At 45.4% G+C, this 25,142-nt stretch overlaps 1 protein-coding gene across 1 annotated transcript in view; it reads right to left on the minus strand.

Annotated features, from left to right (window-relative positions):
* Nucleotides 1-25,142, minus strand: part of LOC138287842 (phytanoyl-CoA dioxygenase, peroxisomal-like) — a 256,379-nt gene that overhangs the window by 207,786 nt on the left and 23,451 nt on the right. The gene's annotated exons all lie outside the window — the stretch shown is intronic.

Below are 25,142 nucleotides of genomic sequence, written 5' to 3' on the forward strand. Positions count from 1 at the left end.
GACAACCCAATCCTATTAATTGTTTTGATTACAAATTGCCACATCTCTGGCAATCGTTTATCTGATCCCATCAGATTTCTGTAGCACACCTAAATATGCAGAAGAGACGCAGGAATGATTCGTTTTATTTGAATACGTAGATCTGACATATTTCTAAAATTAAACTATTTTGATTTGAATGAACCGAACTTTATGGGTTATAAAAGCACGCATATGCTGGTAAGAGTTGTGTCTTTGGTCCCATCAACCTTTAATTCTTAAATTATTAATGTGAGAACCACTGTGTCGAGGCAATCATTATCAATGCTTTATATACTTTGAAAAATCAGGACTATTTAAACAAGCATTGGCAAAGCAAATAGGTTTGGTGTTGGCCACCAGCCTTCTGGCTATTCTTGTTTTATTTTGTTATTGTTTTTGCAAAACTCTATTGTTTGAGATTGTGCCAGCCTCCCATCAATCTAATAAAAAAGTAATTGCTTTTTTGTTCTAAAAAACACACATTACCATAGTACTCCCAGCACTGCAGGGTACTATTTTGTGTGTGGATGTGTTTCTTGTGAAAGGATGGCATGCTGTAATGCATAGTGTAGTCAGCCAATGGCTGAAGCGGGCTGAACGCAAGTAATTGTCAGAGAACTCTACCTGTGGCAATGTATGAACGCCCTGAATGCCTCGGAAGCCCTGACGCCCCGCAAAAGGGGTCTGTATTTTGGCACAAGTGAGTTTTCACTGCATTAAAGAGCAGCGATAAGATGCCTGACTGGGTCTTTATCAGGCCTTCACATCGCGCTTCCTCGGTCTCTCTCGGCGCTCCAAACGTTGCAGACTGCTGCGGGGCTGGGTCTAGTTCTGTGTCTCATCCTGCTGATTGAAAGGGAGGTGGCCCCAGGGGATTACCCCAGTTGAAACATTGGACGCATTGGCCCAATAAAGTTCTGTCAAGGTTGTCTCAGCCAGCGTGACCCAGCTGGCGTGTGCCCAAGATCCGCTGGTCCAACCAGCCTAAAAATACCTGTGCTTGTCACAGTACATAACTACTGGACTCGTCCACCAGCCTACTTTTATCCAGTGCTTAAGCATGGTGTGTTTCAGAAATAACAAATCCCCAAGTTTAACAGTTCAGGCCTCCTGCATAATCATAATCATGCAGTCTGACAAGTACGTGGAGGAAGAGATCATATTGGTTCTCCCCACTGACATTGTGAGGCCCTAGATGCCTCTACTCACCATGCGGTGACAACCTCGTTTTGGAGAATTCGTCCCCATCAGACGTGGCCAGCTGGACAGAGGCGCCAAAGAGACCTTCCAGGGACAACTCCAGGGAATCCAACCTGGTGAGTGTCTTGTCAGGACTTTCCTACCAGTAGGGGTCTGCTGTCTCAATGGGAAACCATTACTTCAGATGACTGGGTTCTCCAGACAATTCGTAGCTGTTGGCTATAGTTCTTCAGGTCCCCCGTTCAAACTGCACTTCCGCAACCTTTGTTTTTTTCCCCCAACCTCAGGTGGCCCTTGTGGATCAAGAAGTGTCGGAATTGCTTTGCAAAGCTGTTATATCCACAGCATTGCTTTATCCTCAGGGCTTCCTTAGCAATATCTTCCTAGTGAACAAGAGAGAGGGTGGGCAACGCCCAGTAATCAATTTAAAAGAATCCAATAGCTGGGTGATGTACCGCCATTTCAATGTGGAAGGTATCCATCTACTCTGCCATCTTCTGTGCCGGCGAATTCGATTTTCACTCCCCCATTGTAGTTTTTTACAATTATAATGGAAAGGGCAAGTTTTCAAATTCACAACCCTTCCATTCGGGCTATCCTCCGCATCCTGGTGTTTCACCAAGGTTCTGAAATCAGTTATGGAGCATCTCAGGGCAAGAGGTTTCCGACTGATCATTTATCTTGACGATCTATTGCTGATGGAATGGTGACCCTCCAGACTGCAAGATCCTCTGCAGTACACCAACTCACTAGAGAATATAGGTTTTCTGATCAATGTCAAAAAATCACTGTTGACCCCTTCCAGGCAAATTACTTTTTGGGGTTTTGTCATCAATTCGGTAGACAAGACTCTCAGTTGACCCTCATGGAACATATCAAAAATCTTCAAGGAATTGCGAGACAGTTTCCAGGACCTCCACGTCCCACAGGCCCTGACAATGGATGTCTTACTTCAGGACTGGTCGAAGGAGAAAATACATCAATGCCACCATGAGCAGGGATCGTCAACAACACCAGTCCCCTTCCATTGGCCAGTCTATTTAAGCCCCTTCTACATCTGTGGCAGCCACTGGAAGGGAGGCCCTGCCAGGGGAAGGACCTGCCTCAAACACCCCAGCCTCTGTAGCTTTAGAACCCCCCTTCCCCCCTCCCAACCGGGAAGTCCACCCAAGCATCCAGGAGGTGTGGATGCAAGACAAAACCACTGCTAGGAAAGGAGCACTTCCTGATTAAACTCCTTTGTGTGCCACTGATTCATTCTGTTGACTGTTCTCCAAACACTTTCCATTTTCCATGCTAGCAGCGCACTGGACTTTGGACTTCAAATCTTGCACTGAGACTACCAAACTCATGAGACCATAAGTCCGAAAGAAGAAACCTTCAATGCAGCCTCATCCAGTGGCTTCCCAACGACGACACTGCCTCCTTGGACACCAAAATTCACCTTGCCTCGCAGGCTAAACTTTACCTTCTGAGACATTTGTCTTCAAAATGAGTCTGATGTCTGCAGGTAAGTGGAGACCGGTCCCAATCCACTATGTGCATCCGAACCACACTCCACTGTGGTCATAACTTTCCAATTGTCCCTGGTGTCATGCAACTAGATGTCCGCAGTTTGGGCCCTTATCTTTTAGGCGCTTTTAAAATTTAAGACGTTATAATTGGTGTAGGATTTTTTTTGTGTTGTGTTTTTACTTTATTACTTCTTAATAGCTGCATACATTCTTTACACATTGCCTTAAGTATAAGCCTGGCTGCTTTTAACCCAAGCTACCAAAGGGTGAAAAGCAGGTTCATTTAGTGACTTTCGTGGTTGACCCATTGGGAGGGCATTTCTTTCCTTTAACCCCTTTGCTGTCCAGCCTTTTCCCCCCTCCTGTGCCAAGCCTTTTTTTGGCTATTTGGGGTAGTTCGCGCTTAGGCCCTCATAACGTTTTGTCCACATAGGCTCTCAATGCCAACTTTACGTCCTTTTTTTCCCAACATCCTAGGGATTCTAAAGGTGCCCACAGTTTGTGGGTTCCCCTGGAGGAGACCAAGAAATCAGCCAAAATACAGCAAAAAAAAATTTTTTTCCAGAAAAATAGGAAAAAGGGCTGCAGAAGAAAGCATGTGATTTTTCCCTGAAATCTGAATCAACAAAGGGCTTGTGGTGCTAAATTACCATCTTCCAAGCTTTCAGAAACCAACAGACTTGATTCGGAAAACCAAATTTTTTAAACACAATTTTGGCATTTTAACTTGGACATACCCCATTTTTACTATTTTTTGGTGCTTTCAGCCTCCTTCCGGTTAGTGACAGAAATGGGTGTGAAACCAATGCTGGATCTCGGACAGCTAAACATTTCTGAAAAGTAGACACAATTCTGAATTCAGCAAGGGGTCGTTTGTATAGATCCTTCACGCTGTTCCTACAGAAAGTAACAGCTAAAATAAAAAAATAAAAATGAAACTGAGGTGAAAAAAAGAGCCATTTCTGTCCATGTTTTCTTCTCTAACTTTTTCCAACTATGGTAGATTTTTTAAAGCAATATACCGTTACGTCTGCTTACTCTTCTGGTTGCAGGGATATATAGAGCTTGTAGGGTCATCAAGAACACTAGGTACCCAGAGCCAATAAACGAGCTGCACCTTGCAATGGGTTTTTATTGTATACCGGGTATACAGCAATTTATTTGGTGACATATAAAGAGTGAAAAATAAGTACCAAGGAAACATTTGTATTCCCAAAATGGGCACAAGACAAGGTGTTGAGAAGCAATGGTTACTTGCACATCTATAAATTCTGGGGTTCCCATACTAGAATGTGAATGACAGGGCTTTTTCTCAAATAGACTTATCCTTTACACACTGTCTTACCTTTGGAAGGAAACAGTGGAAAGAAAGGCAAGAGGCAATAACCTTTGTTCTCCTATTCTGTGTTCCACCAAGTCTCCCAATAAAAATGGTACCTCACCTGTGTGGGTAAGCCTTAGCCCGGGGCAGGAAATGCAATATGGACACATCACATTTTCACATTGAAATCTGACAAGTTTTTTGGGAAAGTGCCTAGCTGTGGATTTTGGCCTCTAGCTCAGCCGGCACCTAGGGAAACCCACCATAACTGTGTATTTTTTAAAACTAGACATGTAGTGGAATCCAGGATGGGGTGACTTTTAGGGCTCTCACTAGGTTCTGTTACCCAGATCCTTTGCAAACCTCAAAATGTGCCACAAAAAAATGAAAACAAAAAAACAAAAAACAAAAAACCTTTTTCCTCACATTTAGGCGATGGAAAGTTCTGGAATCTGAGAGGAACCACACATTTCCTTCCACCCAGCATTCTCCCAAATCTCCCGATAAAAATGGTACCTCAATTGTGTGGGTAGGCCTAGTGCCCGCGATAGGAAATGCCCCAAAACACTATGTGGACACATCAAAATTATTAATTACAAAACTACCTGTTTTTGCAAGGGGATGGGGGGAAACCTGCATTTTTGGTCCTGGGCTCATCAGCCATCTAGGGAAACCGACCAAACCCAGACATTTCTGAAAACTAGACACCCAAGGAATTCCAGGCAGGTGCGACTTGCGTGGATTTCCCAGTGTTTTCGTATCCACAATCCTCAGCAAACCTCACATTTAGCTAATAAATAAATAAATCAAATTTTGCCCACATTTCTGTACCAGCACATATTTCCTACCACCCAACTTTCCCCAGTCTCCCAATAAAAATGATACCTCACTTGTGTAGGTGGGCCAAGTGCCTGTGACAGGGAAGAGCCAAAAACATGTCGAAATTGAGAGAGAACCAAAACGGGTCCAAAAGAGCAGTTTGGAAAAAAAAAAACATTTTTAGGCTGACAAGTGGGGCAGAATTTTTATCAGTATAGATGCAACAATGCTGGGTGGTAGGAATTTCATGGATTCCTGCAGATTCCAAAAGGTTCCATCACAAAAATGTGGGGAAAATGTGTGATTTCAAGTCAAGTTGGTGGTTTGCAGGGCATTGTGGGTAAGAAAATGGTGCGGGGTTAGTGTGAAGCACACCACCCTGGACTCACCCAGATATTTAGCATTCAGATGTGTCTAGGTCTTGTAGATTTTTCTAGATGGCTGCTTCCCAAACTCCAAAAAGTGCAGTGCTCACCAATCGAACTGGGACGATTTTGAGAGTTAGCCACACTCATGTTCCAAACGTAAAACCAAAACCCAAAATAATCAAATGTCCTCTTGCTTGCCGTTGGGATAAGATCTTTTAGTGTGTGGTGGGTGGGCTTATAGGCTGTTACGCCCTTCAGTTGGGGTGGGGGCATAACCATGCCCATCCTGGTTGGTAGCCACCATCCCACTTTCTTTTTTTTTTTTTATTCCTTGGCATTTAGTAGGCTTTCTGCCTCCATGGAGTGGATCGGGGGGTAACTGCCCCATTTGCCCACCAGTGGGCAGAACTTTGTCCCCATTTCTTTGAGGTGGGGGCTATGGCCATACTCCCACCCTCTTATTTTATTTTTTTAAATAATTCTTCCCTGGCGTCTAGTGGGAGCAAATGGGCCTTACAAAAATAGGCTTATCTGCCCCCCCCAGCGGGGCAGAAATGGCCTAAAATAAATTTGCCCCCCCAAGGGAGTGACCCTCGCGTAAGGGGTCGCTACGCAGCTGTGGAAAAAAAATAAATAAAAAAAATTATAATATTATATATATATATAGAGATATATAGAGATATATATATATATATATATATATATATATATATATATATATATATATATATATATATATATATATATATATATATATATATATATATATATATATATATATATATATATATATGTCCCTGGTGCCTTCTGCCCCCAATAGGCTGATCTGCCCCCAAGGAAGGCAGAAAAGGCCTTTAAAAAAAGATATATATATATATATATATATATATATATATATATATATATATATATATGCCGCCCAGGGGAGCGACCCTTGCCCAAGGGGCCTCGCCCCTTATTTGTTTACATTTAAAAAAAAACAAACAAAAAAAAAAAAATAATAACTCCCTGGTATCTAGTGGGCATTTCTGCAGCACGATCGCTATGCGATCGTGCTGCAAAAATGCTCAGAGAGACATGAAAGGAACTGAAAAGCCTTTCCTTTCATGCCTCTCTGACCTCCCCACCCCCCGAAATGCAAGCATTTCTCTTCCAATTGCAATGGGGGCGACATCTGATGATGTCAGCGCCTGATTGCGCACTTACGTCATTGGGGGCGAAGGGGAAATGATTCCCCTTCCATCCCTGTCTTTGGCCATCGAGGGGGTTGGGGGTGGGAAGGGTGTTTGCACTAGCTCTCCTCGAATGGGCCGGTACAAGGACGTAATGGTTATATCCATGGCGCCCCAGCGCTGTACCACCTGACGTAACCATTATGTCTGTGGCGACGAAGGGGTTAAGAACGCCATAAAGGACGAATACTAAAGTCTGAAGTAAAGAATTTATGTCAGTCTTAACCCAGCAGAAGAGCTATCCAAAGATTTTAATGCAGGATTAATCTTAACGCTCTGTTTGCCCCGCACTCGAGAGGCCTTAGATCCTCTGTGGCAGCCCTCCTTTATCACATCTTCATTCAAAAGGCCTGTTTACCGTCTAAATGACACTTAGTGTAACTGCTTCATCTCATCCCCTATCCAGGTAGCAAACTCTACCACTTGGAAAGTTGGTCTGCTGAAGAGTAGGCCTCCTGAGGATATGCCTTTGAGGGAGATTATGGAGTCTATATGGTCTGTCTCTCTCTCTCTCTCTCTCTCCATGTGAGGTATGCATGTATATCTCTAGGGTATGCATAAAAGTACAATGTATGATCCAGGAGAGTGTGTAGATTCGGTGTGTGTGCATGTATGTATTTTGAGTTTCTGCTGAGAGGATGTTGCCTGCAGGGAGTGCCCAATGTCCCAAGGGTGTGTTTATGTGTCTGCATGGGGTATTCAGGTCTGCAAAGGGTGCATTTGTGCCTGTGCAGGGGGTGTTTATCTGTGCCTGAGTGAGTGAATGTGTCTGAGTGGAGATGCATGTGTCACTATGCCGGCAGATGGTCTGGATTGTGTGTCTATATATAGTGCATGCAAGGTATGTATGGGTGTACAGGTGTATGTTGTGTGTCTGTACAGGAGAAAACGTTTGTCTTTGCAGGAGTCAACGTGTTTCTGTGCAGGGGTGCGTACCTACAGCAATCTGTGCAGAGGAGGTTGGGTGGCTGAGTGTCTTCCGTCAGGAGTGTTATTCAGGACAGAGGGTGCCTCTTTGCAGGCGAGTTGTGTGTTTATGTAGGGGACTGGGTGTCGGTGCAAGAGAATGTATCTTTTTGAAGGGACTTGTGTATCTTTGGGTCTTAAGGCTTTCCTCAGTGCCACTGCTTCAGCAAGCATGGAGCTTCCTTGACAGCTGCTGAAGCATTTTATCTTTGTCCCCTGCACGCGTGCAGAGGACAGAGATGAAACTTTGAATTTTGACAGCAGGACCTGCTTTAAAGGTTCCACTGTCAAAACCCTAAGTGTTTGCTGTGGCTTGGCTGCGGTCCCTGGGCGCGAATTTCATTTGTAAAGCACCCCAGGGAGGTGGTGGACCCAGGGGAAGCAGGAGGGGGCCAGAAGGACCCACACCGGGGTTAATTATCACAAAGCTCGGGAGCCCGTGCTTTGTTTTTAAAAACTTTTTGTTTAACCATGGATCCCTCCATAAAATAAAAAATACAAGAATAAAAATGCTTTTTATCCTGGTTTGGGGGCTGGTGGGCATGGACCCCACCACCAGAGCTAAGGGGTCATGGTGTTCCTACCCTGGCCCCTTTTGTATTTTTAATATTTTTTTCTGGGACTTTGCTTCGGCACAGTCCCAAGATGGCTGACATCACTTCTGTTGTTGGAGTGTTATCAGCCAATCAGATCTCTGTACAAGATCGTTAGGCATCGCGAAACCTTTGCGTCCCTATACATACAAATTTGGATCTCTTTACATTTCTCAAAAACTACTGAACAGATTTACACCAAATAACGAAAAGGGCTCGTTCTGGGCCAGGAGCTACCTTTCTGACAAAATAGGTGTAATTCTGTCCAGTGGTTTTTGCACTATCGCTGTTCAATTTTTCCTATGGAAATTAACATTGGAAAGGCTCTAAATTTCACCCCCCCTTTTATTACGGCTCCCGCCTGACAGATCACCCCGCAACTTTCCAGACAGCAGCTCTCGTGACTGTCAAATTGTTTGGGAAACTTTTGTGAAGATTCGGCAAGCGGTACCAAAGATATAGGCAAGCAAAAATCAGCTTTTTGCCCAGAAACGTGGTCCTACCTATAACTACCTGTATTTTAACCCACGCAACTTTATAGTATCACTCTAAGAAGGCATCACTCTTTACCCGTGTTAACTGGCCTAAAACTAAAGCTCCGTCATTAGGGACATCACTCCATTCAAAGCCCTGCTGGGTTTTACTATAAATTGGATTAAAGCCACAATTTTCCTATTTATTCCTGGCACTCCTATAAGTACTTCCTCTTCCCTGGGGCACAAGAGTGGTTAAGTACCTTGGTGGATATCGATAGTATCGATAAATCGAGATAAAAACACTGTTCTATCTGAAAAGTACTAGGCCTGAGCAGAGTTCACAGAGTTCCACTCCGAAGAATCCTGCGCAGTTGATTAAAAACTCAGTGGAATCCCGGAGAGTTGGAGTTCTGTGATCCGCAGAGTCCTGAATGCACCCAATCTTAGAAGCGCTAAGCAGGGTAGGGACTGGTTAGCCAGACGCAACCCTGATTAGCGCTTCTGAGATCCAGCACATTCAGGAGAGGGCTGTAGGCAGTGAAAGTTGCAGTTTCAGGCCTCTTGTGCACTGTCCTGTCCTGTGTGCAGTAGACACAGGGCAGACTGGTGCACAAGAGGCCTGAAACTGCACCTTTTACTGCCTATGGCTCTGGCCTAAATTCTGGTCAGGGAAGTTTTAGTCCTTGTTTGTGCACCAATGTGCACGAACAAGGAAAAAAGAAGAGACAAAGACTTATCTGGGTCTTCCAGGGAGTCCTCTTCTCCTCCTCGTCCTCCGAGTCCACAGCCACCTGGCTCTCTGCCTCCCTTTGCACCCTGCGCGCACTGCAGCCCATTACTGGACTGCCGTGCGCATCAGGTGAGTTCCGCTCCGCTGGTGGGGCTAGCAGGGTTTTTGGATGAACTCTGTGCTCCAAGCAGACTGCAGAGTTCCAAAAAATCTGTTCGCTTCGCCAGCAGGGCGTGCTCCCTACATATCCATATGATGGGCAGACTGGCCCTGATTTAAACAATTGTATTACCCAGACTACTTTATCTATTTTAGAATGCGTCTTTTACAATAAATTGTCCATTCTTTAAAATACTCAGATAACATGACATACCAGGCTTGGACAGGTAAATAACCAAGAATCCGCTGGGAAGTTGTAATATCGCCATACCAGCAAGGACAATTTAATGCACCAGATTTTGAGCTTTATTATAACATTGCCCACGCACAATTCATGCACTATTGACTAAACTCCTGCTTATTATACACATCGCATTACAGGGTACACCACACTACCTCACACACAAAGGTTGGCCACATCCTTGATGTGGCCGCTAGGAGATCAGCAGGGTGGCAACCACACAACTGGCTTACGATCGTATTCATTGGCATATGTCACACACTTCACTTTACACCCCTGACAACCTTTGACACACTACCTGCTGGTTCATCTCACTAGCCTGACATTTGGCCCTTGTAGGCTACAGGCAACATTTATTCAGATGGCCAATTTCTGAAGCTCTCAAATGCAATGGGGAGTGCAGCTCTGCAATGGACACCCATATATACCTCAGACACAGGACACTCTGTAAGGAGCATTATCCTTCCTTTCCACAAGAGCCACCACCCTGCAAGGCACCTGGGCTTCTCATTACCAATACGTCCAATAAACACCTAGGGGGTCATTCTGACCCCGGCGGTCTGAGACCGCTGGGGGGCCAGGGTCGGCGGGAGCACCGCCGACAGGCCGGCGGTGCCCCGCAGGGCATTCTGACCGCGGCGGTTCGGCCGCGGTCAGATGCGGAAAACCGGCGGTCTCCCTATGCTGCACAATACATACTGTGGCCCCGACAGTCAAGCCCTTTGCTAGGCTTAAATGATGGACGGATATTGGTGAGGCAATCACGGACAAGTCGAGACATATTGTTGTGAGCAAACTGGGAGGTCATCCCCCACATGGCAGATTACGCCACATTCATTTCAAATTCCTACATCAATTGTACAGAACCCCCCCTTGGCATGATTAGGAGCAGGGTTGTATTAGACTCTAGCTGACTCAGATGCAGGGTCCCTGTTGCAGATTTCATCTATCTTGTATGACACTGCCCACAAATTAACATGTTCGGGGGGTGAATTCTTTTGACTAATCTAAGCCGTGATTAGTTCAGTTATTATCTTCTTCCAAATTAGCTCTGCTAGATTGCACAACCAACGTACTGAATGATGTGCAACAATTTGCATCCATCAAAATGCTCCTAGCAAACTGGCAGATGGAGTGTGCCTGGGGGAGAGATTGGACCCGTACTGCTAGGAAATGGTTTGATGACATGATAAGTGCAATGCAAAATTGGGTCCCTACTACTCCACAATACTCAAAGCATCAGACCAAAGGTTTTCTGGAGCCCAATACATTTCTAGTTGATAACTTCTCTGACACAGGATGATCATGGAACACATGCGAGTAGACTGTACCAGTAGGTCCAGAGAACAGCTGTTTGGGCACATATCGCCTGAGGGGAGCAACGACCATTGTTACTGTATGAACTGCATCACTCATTGGTGTCAGGTTCAGTAGTGGGCTTGATTGTACACACTTAACCTCTATGTGTCAGCAACACACCATTAAGAGATGGTTTGTACACCATTTAACCCATTGTAACTAATTGCCAGCATCAATGACTTCTGCATGTAATTCAAACCAGTACATAACATGTTGCTGTTCCCTATGCATGTTTTTGTAATTAACTTTGCAACATAAGTACAATATAAAACAAAAAAACAACAACAAAAAACCCCCCACAAAATTACCAATATGTCAAGCCTACATTACACCAGGAGGTGGAACAGTACACCATCATGCACAACTGGAGACACATACACAAAAACATGCATGCTTATTTAAATACAAAGACACATAGACAAACACAAAGCCAGCAATCAAGACACATTTTATACTTGCACTGCTGTGACACTTCTTGCTCTTCTGCCATACCTCAGTTGAGAAACGGTCCTCTTGCTTCTGGGGGTAGTCTGACTACACAGGACCAGTATCACAGCCAAACACCAAGCAATTAACTAGAATGGGGACTGGCTGGCTGTATCACAGGCCTTGCACTGTGAATCACACTGTAAGTGCAATGGGGGCCTGTCATTGTTATCCTGTGATTTCAGGTCCTATATCTTTTTATTGTAAATTCTTTTTATTAACAGTTTTGTTAACAATCACAACAATATGTCAGCAGTATAACAGTGCATTAGAGTCACGCTGACGTTGCAGAGCACCATATAAAATGCCATAGTTCCACAAAGGCATCAGGCCCTATATCTTTAACAAAACACTAGTGCCTTAGCGATCGAACCAACGCAAACTGGGCATGTCTGCTGGGGAAAACTAACAGAGAGAGAGTGGAATGCTTGAAAGAATCTCAGCAACTGGTATTAAGCGTGCAACATTCCTGGCTCCCTCTGCTACTCTAAATAGAGATTAAAGATTTGAAAATCCGCTCCCATATTAACACTTCAGACCAGTAGATGGGAACACAAGCGACCACTATCCAGCAGGACACAGCATATAACACTTGACCCTTCAGACATGAACATTTTACCCATCATTCGGAGGATCTGTGCAGTGGCGCCTCTATGGCCCCAAATCAGCGGCGGTTCCTCTGCTATGGCAGAGTGTTGCCCGCTGCCAGCAGCAGCTGCAAAACTTTAACAATAAAACGATAATAAACTATGTTTATTCTCATTTTATTTTTAAAGGGCGGGCCATGGTGATGATGAGCACAGAGGGTGAGTGCACAGCACTCCCCTCAGTGCGCATGTGTTTGGCCGGCTGTCTCAGGCTGGCCAAACATACATGCTCACTGAGCTCTCACTAACCCGGCACTGTGCTGCTGGGTTGGAGAGAGCAAACAGAGGCTCACAGTCCTAACGCTGCCTTCGGATTGGCCGCAGGGCAGGCTGGGAGCCTGTGCCTGCAATGGAGCCAGAACAGCAGTGCGGTGGCAGTGAGTCAGGTATGTTTTTTTTGCATTGAAAATTTCTGTTTGTCATCGTAAACCCCCGCTCTCCCCTGACATGCGCCGCCCCGTCCCATTTCCACACCATGAGGCATGACTGCTCGGAATATGCCTGATTTCCGAAGGACGAAACTGAATTTATCATGTGTGATAAATAACACCCCTTGTGAGTTTTGCCCCAAAACGGGGCATAATATGAAGACTGTGGTTCTTTTTGTACTAAAATCTGCACAACTCAATACATGTTGTGCATGCCCCTTCATATCCAAATAAATGCTGACATCTGACAGACCTGCTAAAATGTACCAGGTGAAAAATGAAGTGATGCACTAGATTCTGCAGAGTTGGTAATTCTGTTATGTGCTGAAAAAGAGTTGCAGCGCATCTTAGAATTTACTTGGGCACATATAATAAGGACCTACAAGGAGGTACCGCACCACTCCAGACTCTCAGAGTGATGGAAGTAAAAAAGCAGGTGGGGGACTGCCCCTCATATCTGATTAAGCATCGGCTCCTGTTTTTGCTGTAAATGTTTTGTCATCATTTCCACATTTAACTACTTCTATTACCGGTTTTTATAATATTTTGATTGCTTAAAGACGTCAACAATATTCACGTCTGGATGCCTAAGAGGGCTACATCACAATGCTTTTCGAATGTTTTATATTATGTATGTAAATATGTCTCATATACAATCACTTAGTCATGTTTTAAGAGCCAAACTGAGTCAACAAACGTCCGTAGCAGTGGTGTGAGACAAAAGTGAACCTGAGTATTGTGCGGGGCTGCAATGAAAGACACTGCAGGGGTCCTGAGTGGCATGGCAGCCTGGCTCCTGTTTATACCCTCTCACTGTAACTAATCCTGTTACCTTACTGCTGTTATGTAAGCAATCCATCTGTAAAGATTCTTAAATCCTTCTGTTTATTTGCTGTGTACAGTTCTGCTGTTAGACCGATTACATGGTTCTTCAATAAATACAAATTATTAAAAATTTGATCCACACCCTGCTCCCTTAAAGGTCTTTAAACGAGGGCCTTAATTCGTGGTTAGGCACAATAGATAAACAATAAATAAACTCCCAATGAAATATGTGCTCTGCTCTGAGGTAATCCCTCCTTTCCAGAGAAGCCTACGGGGTTCTGAGTGAGCAGGAAAGCGGCATTCACCCAGAGATTGACTAACCTTAGCATAACAAAAGGAGTAATTTCCTTTCTGGAACTGCAAAATAAATGGACTATTGAATACGAGTTGACTTGAGTATCCTAAATTAGAAGTTACTTCACAGCGTATAAGAAAGACAGATCAGAGTTGTATGTGGAATTGAGATAAACTCCGCTATTCACTGGCTTCCAGTTAGCTCAAATCTCTGTTGTGTGCAAAGCCATTCTAAATAATGGGTATATTACAGGCCTTGGAGTCCCCATAACATTTCATCAGTTAATAAGTCAGTGCACCAGATGTCCATGGTCTGTTGGTACATGGATGGATGAGATGTGAGAATGCCCCAGACTAAAGGCATGTTGGGGTTTCATATCCAGTTATGGAGAATAAATTTAGATCCTGCCTCATCCTTATTAGGAGATCATCAAATATGTAATATTCTTTGGTTCCCTATTGGCTAGAACCATAGACACACAGAAATGAAAACTGAAAGAACCATCTGTAAGGAAAAAATAGACACAAAAGATAAAAATAAAAATAAAAGTCTTTGGTATAACAGAAGGATAGGCAGGCCCCTTCTGTAATACTGAAAGCACTGGTGCACATGGGCGCAGGCATTATCGTGAAAGGGGGTCCCATGCAAATGAGGAAATCTCTTTGCCTCAGGGGCTGCTCCGTATTATAGACCTTCTAAAGTGTACAAAACGTGAAATATAGGATGTTTGAATTAATCTCAGTCACTGGTAACTACTCGCACCTCAATCCATTGTTATTTTGCACACCATGCCACCCCAATTTGGACCCAGCTATATACAAGTCACTCTCGGCCCTGCTCCAATAGGAACAGTCCAGCCTGCAGGATCAGTCTTGGCAGTTTGGGCTGGACTGTTTCAATTGGAGCAGGATCAAGACTGATTTGTAATCCAAACGGAGGTGACCTGGTGCGTAAATTAACAATGGATTATGGTACTGCCCTAAGTAATTACCAGTGGCTGAGATTAATTCAAGCATTTGATCCATCATTTTTTTGTATTCTTCAGTGTGTCGTACTAAGTGGGACAGGTATGCCAAGACGTGGGTCCTGTCCAAACTGTGTCACTGGAATCAAGATGTACCTGGTTGACGAGCCCAAAACTAGGGCAAAACAGGTCCTCGGTTACTTGTGTTTCTGTTCAGGGAAGACCTGTCTTAGCAGTTCAAGCTGGATTGTTCTGAATGAAGCAGGGTCACAATCGATTTGCATATAGCTGGGTCCACACTGAGGTGATATGGTGTGCAAAATAACAATAGATTGGAATGTGGTACAGAGTAATTACTAGTGGCTGAAATTAATTCAAGCATTCCTTCCATCACTTAAATGTGCAGTGCTCCTACAGCAGATCAAGTTTGTGGCTGCCCTGACTGCACCATGGCACAAACAGGGAAAGTGCACCCTAAGAGTAATAAGTCCCTGATGATAATGCTTGGCATATCGCAATACTATACTCGGTGTGATTTTTAATTAAAACTGTTGACATTACAGAAATGACACAGAAGCTTCTAAGATAAAGAAGGTCTCTATTGTAGTCATTAATCAGTGAAACAGCAAACACAGCACCCTTGCCTGCTCTAAGTAAGAATATAACCTTACTACAGACATAAGGCCCTCAACAACTCCAAAATTCCCCTACTTCACAATTTCCCCCATTCAACATTTCCACCCCTGAAGCATGTCACCCCAAAAAGGCTACAATCCAAAAGCAACAAAACAGTCTCTATAAAACTGCACCAACGCACCCTAACAGTAAATGATAAGAGCTGCACATGGAAACCCGCTGCCATTAAGCTGAACAATTTTCAGTTCAAATCTGAATTGCTATAACCATACATCGGCTAAGTGACACTCTCCCCAGAGACCCTCCAGAATCACACTTAAAAGGAGGAAACAATGCCCAAATTGCCAGGACAATTACACTAGCTGACACAAGAACCCTCTCTGCATCAAGAGTCATCTATTCCCATTCAGAGATGGGTGGTTCCTGTTCCCAGTTTGAAGCAACATTAGTTCCAGTTTGGGCTTGTCACCATCAGCAGGTCCTCATCTGATTCCACCGGTGATGTCTTTTTCTTTGTGCGGTTTCTTTTTAGCTCACCTCTTTTAGGGCACAACTCCATGAGTCTCTTCCAATTAGGGTTACATAGATGTTTTTATCTACCAGATAGTACGGCCCTACAATCAATCACCAATTCCCATGCGGTCTCAGGCATTTTAAAGACATGACACTTGTAATAAAAGCGGATCTTAAATTTGGCCAGATATAGAAGTCCATAGTCTAGTCTCATTGCCAGCTGCTTATGTTTAACTGCTTTGAATGATTTGTGCCTCTACTGAACCATCCTATTGCATTCAATAAATAGCATGAATGTGGGACATTTGTATAAAACTGTTTATTTTTGCTGTGCAACAGGTTTTTCTCGATCCATTCAACTCTGAAGACATGCCATAAGTGCTTTCTGGGTTGTTCTGGGGTTGTGGGGCTGGCCTTGGGACCGGCATCTGATGAGCATGCTCTACAACAAACCATGTGGACAGCTCCCCAGGTGCTGCTTGTAGGAACTACATTGGTAGGCACCCTCTGCCCCTTCCAGAATGACAACCATGCTTATGTTATAACTACTACTACTGTTAGACTTGATTTATTCCTCCAGACCTTTTGCCTTCACTACCTTGTTTTTGCTTGCTGAACACTTTTTGGGGATTACAGCTCTGTGCCTTACCCCTGCTAACCAGGTAGAGTGATTGTTCTCACTCCCTTACACATGGTAAAACTGGCCTACCCATGACTGGACAGCTGTGTTTACTTTTAAGTCCCTAGTAAATGTACTACATGTAGCCAGGGTTTGTAAATCAAATGCTACTAGGTGTGCTATAGCACTCATTGTGCCACTCACTAAACTAGCACTCTAAAGCATGTCTCAACCTTGCCACTGCAGCCTATAGCAACAATAAACCTCCGGTTTTGTTAAATCCGATTTATTTTGGCTTTAGGACTCTGCACACCTTACCCCTGCTAACCAGTAATAAAAGTGATTGTGTTCTCTCTTTCAAACAAGGTAAATTTGTCTTACACCCAATCAGCACATTTAATTTACTTATAAGTCCCTAATAAAGTGGTACTACAGATGCCCAGGGATTGTAATTTTAAAGGCTGCTAAGTGGGCTGCAGCACTCGTGCCACCTACTAACGTAGCACTAAAAACATGTTTTAGGCCTGCCACTGCAGCTTGTAGCAAAAATAAACCTTCCTTTTTAATACTTAAAGGCTACCCCTAAGTTAGGCCCCAAAGGCTCATATGAGAGGGTACATAGTATTTAAAAAGTAGGACAAGCGTACTTAAGATTTACATGTCCTGGCAGTGAAGAACAAGTTACTTACCTTCGGTAACGCTTTTTCTGGTGGATACACTAGCTACCTATGGATTCCTCACCTTATGAATTCTCCCAAGGCGCCAGCATTCAATGGAAAATTTTCTTCCCAGCTCTCCATGTCGTTGAGGACGTCACAATTTCACGGCTCCGCAAGAGACTGACGTGAGTTTCTCTCCCTTTTTACGTGCCTTTGAGGCAAACTGGTGAAAACCGACCTCCCGATAGCACCTATATACATAGATATAGCCATATGGATGCAATACAAGCACAACATTTATTTATATAAAAATTAATCAAAACATATAAACATTTATAATAAAAAATGTCTTGGTATGACCAGACAGGCAACAGGGAGGCAGGTGGGACTGTGAGGAAAAGTAACTTGTTCTTCTGATGGATACAACTACCTGTGGATTCCTCACCTTACAAGTCCCAAAGCAGTACCGCTCTCGGAGGTGGGTGCCTGACTAGTCACACCAAGAAATACTGCAACACAGAACGTGCAAAATGGCCGGCCCTCCTGACTTCTGAATCCAAGCAATACTGCTTTGCAAAAGTACAGAGGGAAGCACAAGTTGCTGCTTTACAAATATCTACTACAGGAACACCTCTAGCCAAAGCTGAAGTAGCAGCCCTGGTAGAATGAGCTCTAATAACCCCAGGAGGAATCTTCTTTGCTAATGAATCACAGATCTTAATGCAAAGAATGACCCACCTAGATATGGTTAGTTTATGGACAGCTCTGCCTTTCATCTTGCCCACATATCCAATGAAGAGTTGGTCATCCAAACAAAAGTCCTTTGTTGTATCAACATAGAAACTGAGAGCCCTTTCTGGGTCTTTCTGCCTATTTTGAAGGGTGAGGAGGAGGATAGAAGGATGAAAGAGTAATTGACTGCCCCATATGGAAAGGAGTGACAACCTTAGGAAGGAAAGCTGCCCTGGTTCTCAGCACCACTTTGTCAGGATAGAATGACATAAAGGGAGGTTTGACACTAAGAGCCTGTGGAACGCGTAAAGTAACTGGCCGCACCAGGACATCTGAAACGCATCCCCCAAAGCTCCTTGCACCGGATACTCGAGGCTGCAAAACGACGGGCAGGGCACATTGTCCTAAGTGGCAAATAGGTATAACCCCACACCCTGAAGATGTGAAGAACCAGATCCGGATGGAGACGCCACTCGTGGTCGGCCGCGAAATGGTGGCTGGAACTGTCCACATGTACGTTGAGAACTCCAGCCAAATGGTTTGTTACTATGCACTAATCCTCCCTGCTTGTTGATGTAACACATCGCGGTAGTGTTGTCTGTCAAGACTTGAAATAACTGACCGCGAAGGGACAGGAGGAAGGCATTGAGAGCCAGACATATCGCCCGCAATTCTAACAGATCGATATGAAAAGTCTGTTCCACTGGAGACCAAAGACCTTTGACCTTCAGGTCCCCCAGGTGAGCACCCCACCCTAGAGTGGACGCATCCGTTATGACCATGGCCACTGGAGGTTGTAGAGCAAACGGCCTTCTTTGGGAAAGATTGCCGTCCACAGCTCATCATCGTAGATCCACTGCAGTGTCTCTGGAGATCCTTATCGAGTATTCAAGATCCCCTTTGCGTTGAAACCACTGCCTGAGGAGGCACTATTGGAGAGCCCTCATGTGCCAACGTGCATGAGTGACCAACAGAATGCAAGAAGCAAACAGACCGAGCAGATGTAGGACCTTGAGGACTAGAACAACCACTCCTTTTTCAAACATTGGAATCAACGCCTGAATGTCCTCAATCCGCTGAGGCGGAGGATAGGCCCGATTCAGTGTTGTATCCAGTACTTCCCCTGTGAACAGGAGGCGTTGAGAGGGCTCTAGGTGAGACTTGGGCACATTTACCGTAAAACCCAGACTGAACAACTACTGCGTTGTCATTTGGAGATGATGCAGCACAAGCTCTGGAGACTTGGCTTTGATCAGCCAATCGTCCAGGTAAGGGAATACAGATATTCCCTTCCTTCTGAGATGCAAAGCAACCTCTGCCATCACCTTCGTAAAGACTCGAGGTACGGACGTCAGACCAAAAGGAAAGACTGCAGACTGATAGTGTTGCAAACCCACCACAAACCAGAGATATTTCCTGTGTGACTTGAGAACGGGGATATGAAAGCAAGCATCCTGCAAGTCTACTGACACCATCTGATCCTCTTTGTTCAGTGCTAAAAGCACCTGCGCTAGAGTCAGCATCTTGAATATTTCCTGTTTGCGGAACCAAGCTTCTTGGGAATCAGGAAATATCTCAAATCGCATCCCTGACCCCTTTCCTGCTCTGGAATGAACTCCAATGCACCTTTTGATAAAAGGACCTGAACCTCCTGCTGAAGTAAAAGGAGATGATCCTCTGCACAAAACGAAGGACGGGGAGGGAGAAACTCCCAAAAGGGAAGAGCATACCCTTTCCCCACACTATTCAGTACCCAGGAGTCCGATGTGACTACCTCTCACTCGTGAAGAAAATGAAATAACCTTCCCCCTACGGGAGAAGCATGACTTCCAATGGATGGAAAAACTAAGGCTGCTTGCCTTGGTGTGCTCCCCCAGAGGAAGAAGATGAGGCAGAGTGCTGCTGGATGGCTCTTCGCGTTCTAACCCTCCCCTGTCCTCTAAAGGACCTGTAAGAAAGGTTGGCAGACTGTTGAGTTGTGGATTGAGGCCTCCCACGAAAAGGGGCTCTACGGCCAAACCCCCTAAACCTCCGAAAGGACCTGAAAGGAGTAGATGTGGAAGCCTGCAGTCCCAAAGACTTTGCTGTAACTTTACCATCTTTAAAGCGCTCTAAGGCACAGTCCACTTTGGCCCCAAACAACTTTTCTCCATCGAAAGGAAGGTCTAATAAAAGTTGTCTGGACATCCAATGAAAATCCACAAGACCTCAGCCACGCATGTCTCCTAGTGGCTACTGAAGTACCCATCGCCCTGGCCACTGAGTCTGTAGTATCCAGACTGGATGATCTGCTTGGCCGCAGCTTGGGCATCTGACAGGTGTTCATGGAACTGTCCCTGCATATCCTGTGGCAAGTTAGGCATTACAGCTCTAGCCGTTTCCATCAAGGCAGGTACATATCTACCAAACACACAGGTAGCATTAACCAACTTCAGAGCCATACTGCAGGATGACAGTGTTTGTAGCCGTCTGCTCCATACTCTTGGACTCCCTGTCCGATGGAGTAAGAGGAAAGGAGCCTGGAGCAGACTGAGTCGAACAAGAAGCCTGGACTACCAAGCTCTCCGGAGTTGGATGTTGTGACAAAATTCTGGATCACCCGGAGCAACCCTGTACCTTCTTGAAACAGTTCTGGACACAGCTGGTGATGTAACAGGCTTTCTCCAGATCTCTGAGATAGGCTCCGTAAAAGCATCATTGAGTGGGAGCAAGGGCTCCGCTGACGTAGAAGAAGGATGTAATACTTCAGTCAAAATGTTAGTTTTAACTTCAGCAGCTGGCAATAGAAGGTCCAAAAATTCTGCAGCCTTCCTGATAAGAGTGGAAGGAAGCCTCCTCTTCAATAAACTCTCCTGGAGATGAAAGATCCCACTCAGGGGAAGTGTCCAGCCCACTAGCTGAGTCTAGGCCCCGAAATTCTCCCAAGGGCTCAGCAATCCCCCCTTCCTCCATCAACTGTCTCTGGTACTCTTGCTCTTCCAAGAGCCTCAACGCTCTCCTCGGCGACCTCAACCTGGCCTCCAATCTAGGCGGCGACATGGAGTTTGCCGACATTGACGACCCCGGCTTCAAAAGCGATCGCGCGGAACGGAAGGAGGAGATGCACTTCGTCCCAACCAGGATCCATCTGGCGCTGGAGGCCTAAGAGGCAATGTCATCAGCACCAAACTGGTATCCTCAGCCTGATAAAAAGGCACGAACGGCACCGACTTGTATGAAGCCGGCGAGCCAAAGGAAAATGCCAAAGGACCCGTGGGACCAGTCGGTGCACCAGCAGGGGCCATAGCCTTATTAAAAATAGTGAACATGGCATTAAGAAATGCAGCTGGATCTGCTCCCGGAGTCGGGAAAGCAGGAAACCTGGGATCTTCATGAGATGACTGAGCTGGATCTAGAATCTGTGGCCCAGGTGAAAGCTGACGAACCACTAGAGACTCAACCACCTCAATGAGCGATGTCGCTGACGAAGTATGAGAAGTCTGAGGCTGGGGAGTTACAGTGGGACTAACCTTCCACGTCATACAACGCCGTCTGAATGGAGACCGAGACCGGGATCGAGAACGACACACAAAGGTGTGTCGGCGCCTCTTCTTATGAGACTTATGGGATGACGAGTCTCTAGTCTTAGACCTCTGATTTCTTCAGTGTTCCTTCTTTGCCTTAGCTAAAAAGAGTTTAGCCTCTCTTTCATTGAGCGCCTTAGGATTCATCCTTTGGCAGGACACGCACTCCCCCACATCGAGGTCCGAACTGAGACACCATAAGCAGTCGTTGTGAGGGTCCATGACAGACATATGACCCCCGCACTCCCAACAAGGGTTAAACCCTTAGGAGGAGACATTGTAACAGAGTACAATAAGACATCTTCGAAACTAACTTCTCGAGAGGTAAGAGAAAACAGTTAGTGTCGAAGGCACAGAAAAAAGGGAACTGACGTCAGCACGCCGGGGAGGACCTCTTATTGCCATGGTGACGTCAGACGGAGTCACGTGCGGAGCTGTGTAATTGTGACATCCTCGTCGACATGGAGAGCTGGGAATAAAATTTTCCATCGAATGCTGGCGCATTGGGAGAATTCATAAAGTGAGGAATCCACAGGTAGTTGTGTCCATCAGAAAAACCTTTTACTGCGGCAAGGTTAGCTCTCCCATAGACTAACACTGGGTTACCTTATTACACTTAATAAGTGATCACTTCAGTGTGGAAAAGATAAATACTTCTTCCATGTATTTGAATTGTCATTTAAAATTGTCTTTAAAAGGTAAAGTTAGATTTCAAATTACTATTTTGAAAACGCCACTTTTAGAAAGTTAAAATAACAGATGATGGACAGTCACAAAGATATGGGTTTATTCCAGCTTTTTTTCAGTGTGGGCTGGACTGTTCCCATGAGGAACAGGATCAAGACTGATTTGCATATGGCTAGGTCCAAACGGGGGTGGCGTGGTGGGCACAAAAAAAAAAACAATGGATTAAACCCAGATCTTTGTGACTGGGGGCCTCGGGTTTTAGATCTGGTTAGAAAGGGACCCACAGTGAGACTGTTTTTGATCAGGAAGAAAATTGCGCCAGGCGATCATAGCTGGTTTCAGCTCGTGTAGGCCCTACTGAAACCCACCCTCTTTTCTGTAATGGAGCGATATGTTGTGGCAGTTTGAAGCAGGTGCACAACACGAACACAAAGCTTGTGGGATAGCGGACAGGACTATTTACAACTGACAGCTGTAGCGGGGCTGGCCCAGAAGGCCTTGCTGACTGTTTCCAGTGTTTCTCCGAATCAAGCCAGAAGACTAAAAGACACCAGAACACCTCTCTTCAAGCAAACAAACAGATTACAAACACAGCTGACTTGCTGCTGTCTGTTCTTGGAAGCGGAAGCAGAGGGGAGGGGAGGGAAGGGAGGAGAAAGCAGAGGAGGGGAGGGGAGGAGCCATGGTTCTGGAGGACCACGCGAAGAGAGGAGTGCGCCGTGAGCACTAGGAGCCGGGTGCCGTAGCAACTACTGCCACAAACGCAATGAAACGCAGCAAAAACGCATCACGGCAACGGCATTGTGGCGTATCTCGGCGTCTGTGCCCCCATCTGTACTTGTCTGGGAACTCGTTTTGGGGGCGAAAACAGCAGTGACGAGAAAAACAAGAAAAGTAAGAGCTGAGAGATGCGACAGGCCTGGGGAGGCAGCATCTGTGTTTGTGCTCACAGGGTCCGGCTGCAGAGAGGATCGAGCAGACACACGAGGTACCTTGGAGATTTTTGAGACATTTGAGAACTTTGAGACACAATTAAGTCTTTGCACATTCCCCTCGCGCAAGCCTTACCTTATAAAGTGAGGCTGATACAAGCCAGATTGTGACTTACGCATCGCTGGTGCCCCCGCACCTACTAACCGGCCCCCTACAGTTCCCCCAGGAGGGGGAGGATAGTTGAATGCGGGTAGGCAGCAAAAAGTAGTAAAGGTACCAAAGACAAAGGGAGCGGTGACGGCAGCGGAAGGTGGCAGTAGTGGAGAGAGACATGGCGCAGCAGCAACAGCATGAGGGGGTATGGTGAGGCACGGTGAGGTGTTTTGGTAATCAGCTAGTCCAGTCAGTGGCTAGTGGTTCACACATCCTGTTAACTGGGCACGGAAGTACCATCAATCTGCAAATCAAGCGCAGGACAGGACATAAGGAGTCCTGGGAGAACTACAGTGGTATCTGTGACGGTAAAGCACAGAGCCGCAGGTCTCTGAGTGGAGCGGAAGCGGCTGGTATTAGGCCAGCGTGGCCTGCTCTTCTCAGGGGGCCTGCCCTCCCCGGCCCCTATCCAACAATCCCCCATAGTCCGGTGCTTGGAGTACTTACTGCAGGCAGTAGACATACCGTTTATAGCATACAGCATGCCGGCGAGTAAAGTTCAGTCCTGTGGCACAAGGAAGGGATCGATGGCAGCCTCAAAAATAAAGGAAGTCTTGAATGTGAGTCAGCCTCCAGGTAGCAGTCAAGAAGGAGGGGATATATTGGAGACAATGCAACAAGAGGGTGCCCAGAGAGACAATGGAGAAAGATCTACTTTAACCCCACTGAGGGCATCAATTATAGAATTTGTAAGGAAATTTTGTAAAAAGAGTCACAGCTCGATACAGGTGACAAAGGGGAACAATATTTGTGATTCCAATCAGAGTGAAATTGAACAATCCATAAGGAATGACTCTCAGGGCTTTGACTCGCTGCAGATAGAGGAATTATTCCAGGGGGGGGGGGGGGCTTTTGTTGGAACCTAGGCAATCTTCATCGCCATGCCCCTCACCCCAGGCACGCAATAGCGTTATGCTAGAAGGGAGATTTTCATTTTGTTCTGCACTAGGAAAAGAAGAGAAGGAGGGCCCTGGGGGAGGCATCAGTGGTGTAAGCAAAATGGATACACACTTGCCTTCTTCTCCCTTGGCTAGGCAGTCCGCCCTTACTTTAGATACTACTGCTGTACCTGCTGAATCCCTATTAGATGTAATGTTCCTAATGCAGAAAGCTCTACAGACAGTCCTAGAGGTACTGACTGCAAATAATGTCTGGTGTAAAGTACATAAAAGTCAGTTACAAGGGATAACAGAGGAGTTGAAACAAATTAACAGCAGTATGCCAGCACTGGTACAACCGATGCCAGAAAGAAGGGAGCAAGGGATAGGTACCCTAGATGAATGCAGAGAAATAGAGTTAGGAGATACAACAAAGTTATCAGAGCCTCCGTCAGCACATGTCTCTTAACAACCAATGCTGGTGATAAAAAGGAGTCGAGGATGGGGAAGAGAGGATATAGACGCTACAGATTCTACCATAATCCTCAAAGAAGATAGCAGAGTAAGCAAAGAAACTTTGGGAGCAAAAAGCTCACAGAGAGGGGGGTCGAGGAAGGGGTAGTCCGGGATAAGGAATTAAGTACAACCAAAAGGACAAGGATGGGAAGCGGTTGCCCTAAAGAGTGGGAGCATGCCGCAAAATGTACCTAGTGGACCACATTGAGAAGACATTCAGTTAGTAAAAGGAAAGAAGTGCCCCCAAAGAATGGTATCGGTAAAGAAAGAAAGAAGGGAAAGTAGGAAAAAAAAAAAAAGAGGAAGAGAACAACGTTAGAAGACTGGTAAAAAAGGGGGAAACATGGAGAAATAGATCATTCAGTTTGCCAGGTGAAGGGCAGGATTTCATCACCATTAAATGGCCCTGGAAATGAGGGGAAGAGGGACAGTTCAAAAGGAAGTAAGAGTAGGTGGGTATATTTGGAACCCTGGGAGGGGAGATTGGTAGAAAACGGCAGAGAAAGCTAAAGCCCTTGAATCGCACTCGCCTTCTAGAAGTTATGGCCT

The sequence above is a fragment of the Pleurodeles waltl genome, chromosome 4_1 (assembly GCF_031143425.1).
Source record: "Pleurodeles waltl isolate 20211129_DDA chromosome 4_1, aPleWal1.hap1.20221129, whole genome shotgun sequence".
NCBI lineage: Eukaryota > Metazoa > Chordata > Amphibia > Caudata > Salamandridae > Pleurodeles > Pleurodeles waltl.